Source organism: Meles meles, chromosome 11 (genome assembly GCF_922984935.1).
Source record: "Meles meles chromosome 11, mMelMel3.1 paternal haplotype, whole genome shotgun sequence".
Classification (NCBI taxonomy): Eukaryota; Metazoa; Chordata; class Mammalia; order Carnivora; family Mustelidae; genus Meles; species Meles meles.
In genome coordinates, this window is record NC_060076.1 from 10,295,053 (window position 1) to 10,307,468 (window position 12,416).

Below are 12,416 nucleotides of genomic sequence, written 5' to 3' on the forward strand. Positions count from 1 at the left end.
ATAAAACTACCTCTTGAGTGACATTCCTGATCGATTCCTCTCTGAGGAGTCCTGTGGGAAAAAGAATACCGTAGCTCCTGCTCTGTTTACATGTTTCTGTCGGGAAAGAAACTCTGCCTGCCCTGGGGTGTTGCTGTTTTTGTCTGTGTTGCCATCCCAGGCTTGCGATAGGGGCTTGTGGCTGCATTGTGATGTCTGGGCCATGTCTGGAGAGTCCCAGTCACCCGCCCAGCCACGGACTAGCCACCCCTTTGAAGAGGCTATCATTTCTTTCCTGTGATCCAGGGCACAGGGAGCGCCACCTGTCACCACCCCATGTCCAGGGGCCGTGGTGGCACAAGCACCAGTGAACATATCCTTGGGCTGCCTACCCTAGGCCCGCTTCTGCCCACAGGCCAGTGTAGGAATCGTGTAAATGGGATGTCTCTGAGCCCTTGTCCCCAAGGGGCCGGCCAAGGGCTGCCCGCCAACCTGGCTCCATCAACCCTGCATGACCAAATGATAGTTGGTGGGCTCTGCAGGCTACCCAGGCCCTCTGCTACCTCCCACCCTGCCAGCTGGCAAGGGATGGGCCCTTTTCTGTGAATTGACTACCTGTGGAAATGTGACCAATTAGTGTGAAATGCATGTTTAGCAAATGTTAGGTACTGTATTTGAACCAATAAATGTGAATTCTTCTGCACATGGCATCTGTCTGTGAAGCTTGTCTGGGGTTCTAGGGAGGGACCGTGGGGTGTCCTAAGGACCTGGCTGGTGTCTGCTTCTAATAGAAACTCAGTTTCTATTGCTGAGGGTCTGGCAGAGGGCTCTTCGTCAGAGCTGCTTGAATCGATGAACCAGTCCCGAAACAAGCTGTCTACCCTGTGTGCCAGGCACTGTTTGGGGACTTTTCACAAACCTGAACCTCCTCGAACTTCAAGGATTATTACCTCTATTTTGTTGAAGTGAGGTGAAAAGACTCCCAGTTAGAAAGTGGCACAAATAGAGGCACTTAGTCTGGTGGGGGAGGCAAACACGGACCTTTGCAGTAGTTATAATTAAGGATATCTATGAGGTAAGGATCTAGAGGAGGGAGTGGCTTGTTCTACTCAGGAACTGCTTTACAGATGAGCACTGAAGGTGGGTTTTGAAGAAAGGCAGTAGGCAGAGGCGGCTAGATCAGGTAGAGGTAAGAGATCACCTGGCCATGAATCAGAAACATGGGATATTCAGGCATAACAAGGGACTGCCATGGCAGGAACGGTGGCAGATGGAAGGGATAGCAAGACTGGAGAAGCTATTGGGGACCTTGAATGCCGCGTTCAGGAGTTTGCTTGTTTTTAAGTATTTATTTATTTGACAGAGATCACAAGTACGCAGGATGGGGGGAATGCAGGCTCTCTGCTGAGCAGAGATCCCGATGTGGGGCTCGATCCCAGGACCCTGAGATCATGACCTGAGCCAAAGGCAGAGGCTTAACCTACTGGGCCACCCAGGCGCCTCGCCTTGTTCAGGAGTTTAGGAAGGAAAGCTGTCTGCTAAGTCCCAGGAAAGAGAGCTACATCTCCATGACAGCAGTGTTCTGGTGGTAGCCTGCCTATTCTGTCACCATGGTCCAGCAAGTTAATACCTAGGAAATGCCCAGGAAATAGATGAGGTTTTCTGGAGCTGAGAAAATGGAGGCTCTGAGAGATCAAGGGATGTGTCTAAAGTCACACAGGAAGTGTCAGAGTTAGGACTTGAACCCAGATCTGCCCAACTTCAAAGCCCAACATCCTGTAATCCCTCTGCATACGGTCAGAGAAGCAGCAGAGTTTGGGTTGAGGGTTGTATGAAGACAGGAAAGGTGAAGACTTCCCAGTTTGCAGTCATAAAGGCTGAGGAGAGTCTGATCAAAGTCTATTAAATCCCCATGTGTGAAATGAGGGGAAGCCCAGCAGCCATCCCACACCTCAGCCTTCTCTGGCACAAGGGACCAGAGAGCCCTTGAGGTTAGAAAGAGATGGCTTTAGAGCAAAGGAAACACTGCAGAACTAATTAATAGACTCCCTTGCCTCGCAAGAGGGGACAGATAGGACACAGAGGTGTGAGGAGGAGAAGAAATACATTTGCTGAGCCCCTAGTGAGTGCCAGGCACTATGGGGCTTTGCACGCATTGTCTCCTGTCACCCTCGTAACAGTTTCATGAGGCTCATGTCTCAGCCCCATTTTACACAGCAGCAAATTGAGGCCCAAAGACATTAAGCTGACATGACAGCTGAGTAAGTGGCAGAATTCATTTTTTTTTAAAGATTTCATTTATTTATTCGACAGAGATCACAAGTAGGCAGAGAGAGAGAAGGAAGCGGGCTTTCTGCTAAGCAGAGAGCCCGATGCGGGGCTTGATGCCAGGACCCTGGGATCATGACCTGAGCCGAAGGCAGAGGCTTAACCCACTGAGCCACTCAGGTGCGCCCAGAATTCACTTTTGAATCCAGGTCTTTCTGATACCAATGTTACACCGGGCTTCCTCCCTGCTCTTCCTGACCCGTTCTCTAGTGCTGAATACGAATGTCTGGAGTTTGTAACAAAACTCCGTAATGGCCTTTGGTTGAACTTCTTGCTATTAGCAAAACGAACTATTAAACTAATAAAGGGTTAATTTCTGTAAGAGGTAAGTGAACAGACCCAACCAAATTGATCTGAAAAGCAATGTTGTCCCCAAAGTATGTAGAATGCTGTAGACACCGAATCTGTGGCTTCTCAACATAGACAACCCAACAAGATGGCTTCATGGAAAAAGAAGTAGGTGTTCCACTGGCAAAAATCTGGGAAATACTGCACTCACTCTATCGTCCTCTTACTGCTTCTCAACCTTCGTTGGCATATTAAAGGCTTTGAGAAGTCTTGCCTGAAGAAAACTAATTCTGTCTTGCCCAGGGCCTACCAAAAAAGTGTTCCAGCATGGAACATTTTTTCTTCCTGTTAAAATTCCGTTGGGACACTGTTCTGTGGCATAAAATTTAGAACACTGCTCTAGATTTATAAATTGCTACTGAACTAATGCTGAGCTTTTGACTTCCTTGAGTGCCTGGCAATAATCTGGAAGAATAGAGAGTATTTGTGGAGGGCAGCAAAGCATGGCACCGAGCGTTCTATATGCATTACGGTACTGAATTCCTCCAAGCCGCCCTATGGAGTTGATGCTGTAAAAGATCCCATTTTACAGATAAGAAAACCGAGGCCCACAAAGGGTAAGTAATTTGCCCAAGGTTGCATAACTCGTACATAACCTCAGGAATGAACATAAACAAGCACTACTGAGTGCCTCCTGTTCGGATCTGTGCTGAGATCTTCATCCTTACACGACACTCTGAGGTAAATAAGATCATCTCTATGGAACTGAAGAGGAAACGGAGCTCTGGCACAGGTCAGAGTCGGAAGCCAGAAACCCCCAGATATGACGGCTTAGGGGGAGGGTGTTGGGATCAGGTTGGATGTGGCCACATGGACGCTCTCTCAGGGACCATTCTCAGGCAGCTTGTGTGACAGAGGCCCATCAGAGGGTCTCACCATCTGAGGTCTAATTCTAGCTCTTCTCCCTTACGAGCTGTGCGTGGCCTTGACCCAGATAGATCCCTCTCACTTTCCTGGTCAGATAAACGGAGATGACGTGCCTTTGTCTTAGGAGTTAAGGAGGACTCACTGTGGCTGGTTCAAAGTAGGGCTTAATTAAGTCAATCCGTAAGAGAAAGCTGTATGAGAGGAGCCGCGGGCCCTCACCCCCCAATAACGGAAACCTAGCAGAGCCAGAAGCTACCTCTCTGGCTTTGCCTGCCCACCAGGGTTTAGGTCCACGGTGGTAATCAGTCTGCCTGAGATCCTGTGGCAAAAGTGCCCAACTGTCAGACCCAGGGCTCTTGGAGTCTTGTTCCCTTGGCAACAAGTCTCACCATGGAGACCACAGCCCCATCCTTGCCCTCCCTTGCAATCTGCCTCTCCACAGACCGTCCCTGTTCAATACCTAGTCTGAGGAGAAGTGTAGGAATGGAGGAGAGCTCCAGGGGGGCCCTTCCTCGGAGTGAGGAGTTTGGGACACAGCCGGCAAGAGAGGCAAAAGGAACTTCCAATTTCGTGTCCGCTCTGAGCCTCGCAAGGTTCTGAGGCGTCTACATACTGTGGTCTCATTTAGATCAAAAGCCCAGCACTTACCCTATTTTACACAGTGGAAACCGAGGCTCATGGAGACACAGTGGGCCAGCCCGAGGTCCCACAGCTGGTCACTGTTGGAGCTGACGCTTGAACCCGGGGTCTCTGACTCAGGAACCCCTGCAACTCCCCACCCACAGTGTCGAGGCACGGCCGCTGCAAACCCGGGAGGCTCGGACAGTTGGGTGAATCCCCTCCACCCTGGGCCCTGGCTGTCGCACAAGCAGCAGCCAGCAGCCCTTTGAGGCCTGGGCTGCGCCCTGCAGCAGCAGAGGAACTGCACTATTTTAAGCCAGGGCCAACAGGCCCCATGTGGGCACAGGGAGGGTGGCCTCGGGCCCTTGGCCAGCTTCCCGGAAGTCACCATGGCCTCCCTCCTCTCCCCTGAGCAGCTTTCTGAGGCACTCACTTCCCAACAAACAGGAAGGAGGCCCTTAGGCCAGGAGACCTCCAGCCCCAGCTTCCTCCTCCTACGCCCCCCGCCCTCCCAGTCTTCTCTACATGGGGGAGCTCAGCAGCTGCACACCCTGATCGATGTCCCTTATCTGGGCTGGCTTGCAGCAGGTGGGTGGCAGGGGGTCTGGACTTCGGCTTGGGCCACCCCAGTTCACCCATTACAGGTCTAGGGCCTCCACTTGCCCAGCCCTTTGCCCTCTTGCCCACAGCCGGCGTCTCGTTGCAGTTGGCCCTTGCGGCAGAGAGCAGAGCGGGGGGATCCTCAGACTGAGCCCCACTCAAGGACCCCAGAGAGAGATGGACTAAGAGACTGAAACAGAGAGAAGCAAACTGGAACATGCCCAGAGAAAGACAGAGGCAAAAATAGTGATAGACACAGATTAATCATGGCAGAGACAGCATTAGAGAGATACTCAGAGACGAAAGCAGAGAAAAACAAAGAGACAGCTGCAAAGGACTGGGGCCAAGAGGTCAGCGAGACGGCTCTGAGTTGTTGCTCCCGACCACCCCCCAAGTACAGGCCCTGTCTCAGGGCTGTGGGGGGCCCACCGGCTGCGTGGCTGAAGAGGAATGTGGGGAGCAAGGCTGGGTCACCCCTTGAGGGCCAAGCGTGTGCACTGTGAGATAAACTATCCCAGGAAGGGGGCCCCAGCTGCGGCTGCACGCTCCAGGAGCATGGCGGAGGGGCCCGGGCCCAAGGCTGAAGCCCCAGCCCTGCCAGACACCCAGCTCCTGCGTCTCCTCCCGAGGATCTGCACCAGGCCTTAGATTCTAGAAGGTGCCAGGTCTGGCTGGCCGGCCCTTCAGGGCGTGCAGATTCCGTGAGTGTCCCGTTTGTGGAAGAGCAGGGTGGGCCCTGGGAACCCTGCCGGCCACAGAGCCTTCCTTCTCCAGCTCCAGCTGCGTTCCTGGCTCAGGTGAGGGAGACCAGGCAGAGCAGGGCCTCCAGCCGAGGAGTGCCACGGTGGGGGCAGTTGTGCTCCGGCCTGTGCGTGGTCCCCTTGTAACTTTGTGCACCCCGTGCACCCGTGTGGGTCTGTGCGCCTGTGTCCATGTGCTCCCACACACGTGGGGACTTGCACACATGTGTGTGTCCACGTGCTGCCGGGAGCCCCACTCTGCCGCTGCGAGTCTCTGCTCTCAGCCTGGAGAAGTGGCCCCCCGAGGCACCTGGTGTCTCCCACCCCCCACCAGGTGGTCCAGTCCAGAGAACCAGGAGGCACAGGGAGAAGAGCAAGCAGGTCTATTGCCGGCCCCCAGCTCCCCTCCCCACACTGCAGCTGAGGCTCCCGCTGGCCACGGCCTTGACCTGGCACTATGGACTTCTCTGACATTGGCATCGGATCTGAACATCTGGCAGCAGGCTGATAAGGGGTGCAGCGGAAACAGCGTCTGCGGCTGCCAGCAGCCCCGCCCCCCTCCACTGCCCTGCGAGGGGTCTCCACATCCACATCCTCTCTGCCTCCAGCTCCGGGCCCTGCCCCTCTCTCTTTTCTCATTCTCTGCCTCAGTCTCCCTCTCCCCCATTTCTACTTTCCCTCTTTCTAAATTGCTCTCATTCTTTCTGCCTCTCTCCTTCCTCAGTCCTGCTCTCTCTCTCTCCCCCTCACCTCTCTCCCTTCCTCCCTCTTTCCCTCTCTCTCTTTCTCTGACCATTTCTGGGTCTGTTATGCTGTCAGTGGGTCTCTTTTCTCTCATCTTCTGCCTCATTTCTCTGTGGGTTCTTTTTTTGTCTTTCCACACTGTGCTCCAAGCCCTGCCTGACTCTCTTTCTCCTCTCATTTCAGTTTCTAAGTCTCTAGTTTGTTTGTTCCTTGTTCCACCTCCAGGAAATAGGCCTGGCACTTTGGGAAAGTCCCCACTTAGAAGAGAGACCCTGTGCTTTGTTTACTTGGGGAGGGTGGGAGGGGGAAGCCTGGATCACCCCCTTCTCCTTCCCCTCTGGGTGGGTCTCATGGCCTGGGACCACCTGGGCTGGAGCTTGAAGGAAAAGACAAATGGGCCACCCAGGGGCTTTGGCAGAGGAGAGAGGATGCGGACTCTCCAAGCCCACTGCCTGGATTCAAATCCGAGTTCCATCACACCCTTGCTCTGTGACTTTGGGAAGACTTGGGTTCTCCCTGACCCCGAGTTTGTTCATCTCTCCAATGCTGCTCATGCAAGGTGAGGGGAAAATACTACCTACCTTCCAGGATGGTGGAGGCGGACCACAAGGGTGGAATAGTAGGGGACGCAGTGCTTGGGGACCTCTGTATTAGGTCCCCAACACATTCCCTGCCTGCCTCACCCAGCAAGGGTGAGGGCCGAGGAGGGGCAGCGCAGAGGAAGGGGATGCCCATAGAGGTGTCGAGGGTGATCAGAGGTGAGCAGTGCCCAGCCCGGGCAGTGGAACGTGTCCAATGACCGCCTACAGAGAATGCAACAGGACAGGAGGGACTGGCGGCAGAACTCGACCCCAGCAGGCAGCATGTGGGGCCTTTGGTGCAGAGACAAGTAGGCATTGAACAAATGCGCGTTGATGCTGGCTCTGCTGGCCGCTGTGGACCCAGAGATAAATCAGCCCTGAGCCTTTCCTTGAGGGTTCCCCAGGCTAGGGTGAGTCACGCTCTCCCAGAAGGGCAAACAGAGCTCAGGATGATGGTGCAATCCAGACTCCACACCAAAAGGGCCCCTGAGGCCAGACATGCCGGTCCTGGGGCTTGTTGTTTGTTTGTGTTTTGCAAAACATTTATTGAGCACGCATGACAAATACCAGGCAGCCACTGAGCGTGGTGCAGGCGTTGTCTCATTTTGTCCCCATTTTTTGGAGAGGATGGGAGGTCCAGAGGGAGAAGTGACTGGTCCGAGGTCACACAGCTAGGGAACGGCAGAACTGGGATTTAAACCCGAGTCTCTACCACTAGGCCCTCACGTTTCTCCTTAGGGCTCAGAGCCTCAGCGGGAGACTGACAAGACCAATCGAGTTCTTCCCACGGCGCCACCGTGCTGAAAGGCCCTGTTTGCCCTGTTCACAAAGGCAGTCAAAGTGAACCCCAGTTCACAGTCTCCCAGCAAAGGAAGCACAAAAGACCGGGATTGTTCGTTGTTGTTCCGTGGACGTGACATGTCAGCGACGTCAAGGTGCTGGGCTGTTTCTTAAATCCACACAATGAATGGTATTAATCCAGAAACGAAATCATTGTATTAAAATGGGAATGAGGGGTGCCTGGGTGGCTCAGTGGGTTAAAGCCTCTGCCTTCAGGGGTGCCTGGGTGGCTCAGTGGGTTAAGCCGCTGCCTTCGGCTCAGGTCATGATCTCAGGGTCCTGGGATCGAGCCCCGCATCAGGCTCTCTGCTCAGCAGGGAACCTGCTTCCTCCTCTCTCTCTGCCTGCTTCTCTGCCTACTTGTGATCTCTCTCTGTCAAATAAATAAATAAAATCTTTAAAAAAAAAAAAAAAGCCTCTGCATTCAGCTCAGGTCATGATCCCAGGGTCCTGGAATCAAGCCCCGCATCGGGTTCTCTTCGCCCCCCTCCCCACCTGCCGCTCTGCCTACTTGTGATCTCTGTCTGGCAAATAAATAAATAAAATCTTTAAAAGAAACAGTGGAAAACAAAACCACAGATAAGGGGGGACTACTGTGCATTTAATCTGTAGAATTGGTTAGATAAGACTGTCAACAAAATTTCTGTCTTGCAGGTATTTTCACGATAAAAAAAAAGTATTGGGGGCACCTGGGGGGCTCAGTCACTTGAGTGACCAACTCTTGGTTTCAGCTCAGGCCATAATCTCAGGGTCCTGAGATGGAGCCCGAGGGGCTCCGTGCTCAACAGGGAGTCTGCTTCTCTTTCTCTCCCTCTGCCCCTCCCCTAGCCTCACTCTCACTCTCTCTCTCTCTCTCTCTCTTTCTTGCTAAACTCTCTCTAAAATAAAGAAATTTTTTTTAAAAAATGCGTTAAGTGGCACAATGAGGAAGACACTCCAGGTTTTAAACACTGTTGACTTCAGTTATCCAGAAAATCCCTCTCCTCCCAAGCCAGATAAGTGAGATGCTGTGTGATGGGCCCGTTTCCTTAAATGAAAGGGTGTGGTGGTGGTTCTCAACAGTGATTGCCCCATGGCCTCTCTGTGTCCTTCCCCAACCCCCAGGACCTATGTCTAGGAGGTAAATGGTCCAGGGACAGAAACTTCTTCCTTTTTCTTCCCTTTTCCCCAGTGTCTGGACCCATGCCTAACATCTAGGGTGCACTCAGGAAATGTGAGACGATTGCAGGAATGCACGAAAGAGGGTATCACGCAGCAGAGGGATGCAAAACAGAGCAATTGGGGCCCCATGGAACTAGGACAGTTCAGGACCCATTTGGGCCTGGAGGTGGGACGGGGACGTCCCTGGCTGCGTGCGAAGGCCCAGCCTTCTAGACAAAACCCCATGCCCTCTGCCCTGCCCTATTCTGGCCTAGCTACCCACTTGGCCCAACCTGCGACCACGATAGGCAACCACCTGGCCTTGGGGCAGTCTCAGCCCAGCCTCAACTTCCCCAGCTGTCCACGGGGAGTATCAGCAGCCCCCAGCAGATGGTGACCCTCAGAGCAGCCACCATGGAATGCGCCCGGGCGGTGTGCAGCCGGCTCACCTGTTTGCCGTCCGTTCCCTTCTTCCTCTCTTCACCTTCTTCAAGAGTAAAAAGATCAAGCCAAAGCAGGAGAGCCACCTGGCCAAGTCATCCATGCCCCTGCCTCCACTCCAGCCCGACCTGACTCCACTCCCTCGTCTGGACCAGGCCGGACCCCGGCGGGCCAGGCCTCAGGGAGGTAGCCATCCGAGGGGAGAGAGGCCAGGCTGCAGGCCTGGTGGGGGAGCCGCCCATAAATCAGGCCCCACTCCCACCCAGTCACTAACAAGCGGGGCTGCCTAACCGCCTACATGGGGTCCCTGCCTCTGGGCTCCCACAGCGGCCTGGAACAGCCAGCTGGCCAAGGCCTCCAGAGTGCCTTGGCCTCCACCCCCACCGCGGCCCCCAGATAGATAGGGGTATTTTTTTTTTCTTTTAGGACAAGAAAAAAAATCGACCTAAATGAAGAGAAACACCAACAAAGAAGGAGAGAGGCCTGCAGAGTCACGTGGGGGCAGAGACCAATTGGGCCTCCGGTGCCCCCCCCCACCTCCGCCAGGGCGGGGAGGAGGAGGACGGACGGACAGGGCCAGCCTACTGTCCGCCTGCCGCCCGCCGTGGCGTGAAGGAGTTCCCGTGTGCCCACGGTCACCACTGCCCCACCTGGGCTGCCGGAGCCTTCCCTCGGACCCCTGGTGCCCACTGTCCACCCTCATCCGGCGTGAGAGCTGTCCTTCCGCTCCGTAAGTGAGGGCCTGGGCCCAGGCCTCTAATGGCCAGCCTCCCTCCTCAGTGCCTCCCTGCGGCCTGGGCCAGCCACTGCCTGCTCGGCTGGGTGACTGGTGCCCGCGGCTCTGGGCAGGGAAGGGGCCAGAGATTACTCCCAACCTGCCCTCCCATCATGCTTCCCCCTCTTCTTCCCTGGGCAGCTGATGGGAGGAGCTAGGCCTATGGGGACAGGCCCCAGGGGGGTCTGCGGTGTCCCGCTGTCTGCTAGCGGCCGAGTGTCCACAGGGCTGTGCTGGCCCAAGCCTAGCGGTCCGGGAATGCGCCCGTGGTCTCTGGGCCTGTCTTTGGGTCTCTGGGTCTCCCTGCCTGTCTATCTGTGTTGTCTCCGTGGATTTGTATGGATTTGTGTGTCTGTCTCCAATGTCCTTCTGTCAGTCCTTGCTCTGTGGCTGGTGCAAATCAAGGTTTCCTTCCCTGGGTAGGTGGACAGGGGTGCAATGGAGCCCGGGTCAACCCCAGGGCTCCCAACCTAGGATAGGGTAGCCTCTGGAGAGAAACGGGGTAGAGAGAGGTGGAGGGAGAGGGGCGCAGCTCCATAGACCGCCTGGGTCCCCAGCCCAGACTTGTGCTTACATTGCCTGAGCTCCTCAGCAATGTCCAGTAGACCCCAGCCCTCACCTTCAATCCCCGTCACTCCCCCACAGAGGTAGTGCAGGTCCTGATTTCCCTCTTCTGAGGCCCCTCCCCGAAGGAGAGCTGTTCAGAGGCACTAGTTCCCCACCTCCAGTTCCCGCAGATGCTCCTGTTTCTTGGGGGGGGGGGTCCCCATGGGGGGCCTCTGCAGCTAAACTCAGGCTCAGCTCTCTCTGTTCTCACCGAGTTTCATCTATGGCATCTCACAGAGACTGCAGGACCCCTTCTGTAGGGCCGGACTTTTCCATTTTACAAGCCGAGAAACTGAGGCTCAGAGAAGCAAAGTGACCTCGCAGAGCTTGCACAGCAAGTCGGCTGCCTATTCCGTCCTTTCGTCCTTTCTTCGGCGGGTGAAAGAGAGGAGGAATGGTCTGCCCCAGTTCTCCAGCCATGGCGGGCAGGACCAAGGTGCCAGCTCCAGCCCTAGCCGGGTGGCGGGGGAGGCTCCTGGGGCGGGGGAGGCTCCGGTCGGGGGCCCAGGCGAAGTTGGCCAGCGCCAAGGGCCAGAGCCTTCAGATCCGCGCGTTGCTGCGGGTGCCTAACTGTGGTCAACCCCCCCCCCCTCCGTCCGCTTGAAGATCGTGGCTTTTTGGCCTTGCTGATCTCAATACACGTCTCCGCGGAGCGGGTGGGGGCAAGATGAGAGCAGGCCCCTTTCCCTGGTCTCAATTTTTTCATCTGAAAAATGAGAGTGATCAAGTAGCATTTCCCTACCCAGAACAATTGCTCGGTGGACCCCTTTGTCCCGGGGATGCCGGACGCTCCCTTCCCGCCTCCCTCAGCCTGGAGAAGGGCTCAGAACGGAAAGGGGGCAGACGTCCCTCTGTTCTCCGAGCTCCCGCGCCCTTGGTGGCTTCAGGTCCTCGCCAGTCCTCGGAGGATTCCCATTTCCGGCCCAGCAAACTGAGGTCTCCGTTGGAGAAAGGCTTTGCCCCAGGTCTCCCAGCGGGGTGCCACTGACCGCTTCACAGTGTTAAGGCGTGCGTTTTGTCAACACCTCTTCGGTTCATCCGCACGCCCACTCTTAAGGAAGTCCAGTCATCATTACCACTTCGCAGATAAACAAACTGAGGACGTGTGTGTATGTGTGTGTGTGTGTAAATTTGCTTGTCTCCAGTGAGAAAATACGGCAGGGCCACGGCTCGAACCCGGTTTCTAGCCTTGAACCCGTGCCTTGGCCATGTACCCCCACGTTCGCCCTTACCCACTTCCACGCTGCAAAACGACCAGCGCCCCCAGCGTGGCCCTTGCCACGACTAAGCTGAATTAGCAAACAGGGGCTCGCCTCCTGGGTGGCTGGAGGCTTCCAGGCGCCCAGCACCTGCCGGGATTCCGAGGCTCCCGGGCTGGGGATGGGGGACGGAGAGGGTAGGGTAAAGGCGCTAGCCAGGCTTGGTGGCGGGGGAGGGCGCGGGCCGGGCCTCCGCCCCCGGATACCGCACGCGCTGATATAGAGGGGCCGGCCCCTGGCCGGGGCGAGGCGGGTTCGCGCAGCGCGCATTGGAGGCGGAGGGGCCCGGGTCCCAGGTGCGCCTTGGTGCGCGGCCCTGGAGGCGGCGGGGGGTGGAGAGGCTGGGGGGTGGGGGGACTCCGAGGCCCCGCGCCCCCGCCTCCCCGCCCCCGGCCCGATCGGCCGTCATCGCGGGCAGGCGGCGCTGCGCCCGGGTGCGGCTCATCGCCGGCGGCGGCGCGGCCAGGAGGTGCGGGGCTCCGTGCGGGCGGGACGCGGGGCGCTGCTGCTCGCAGGAGCAGCCAGGTGGGCGCCGGGAGGGCCGCGG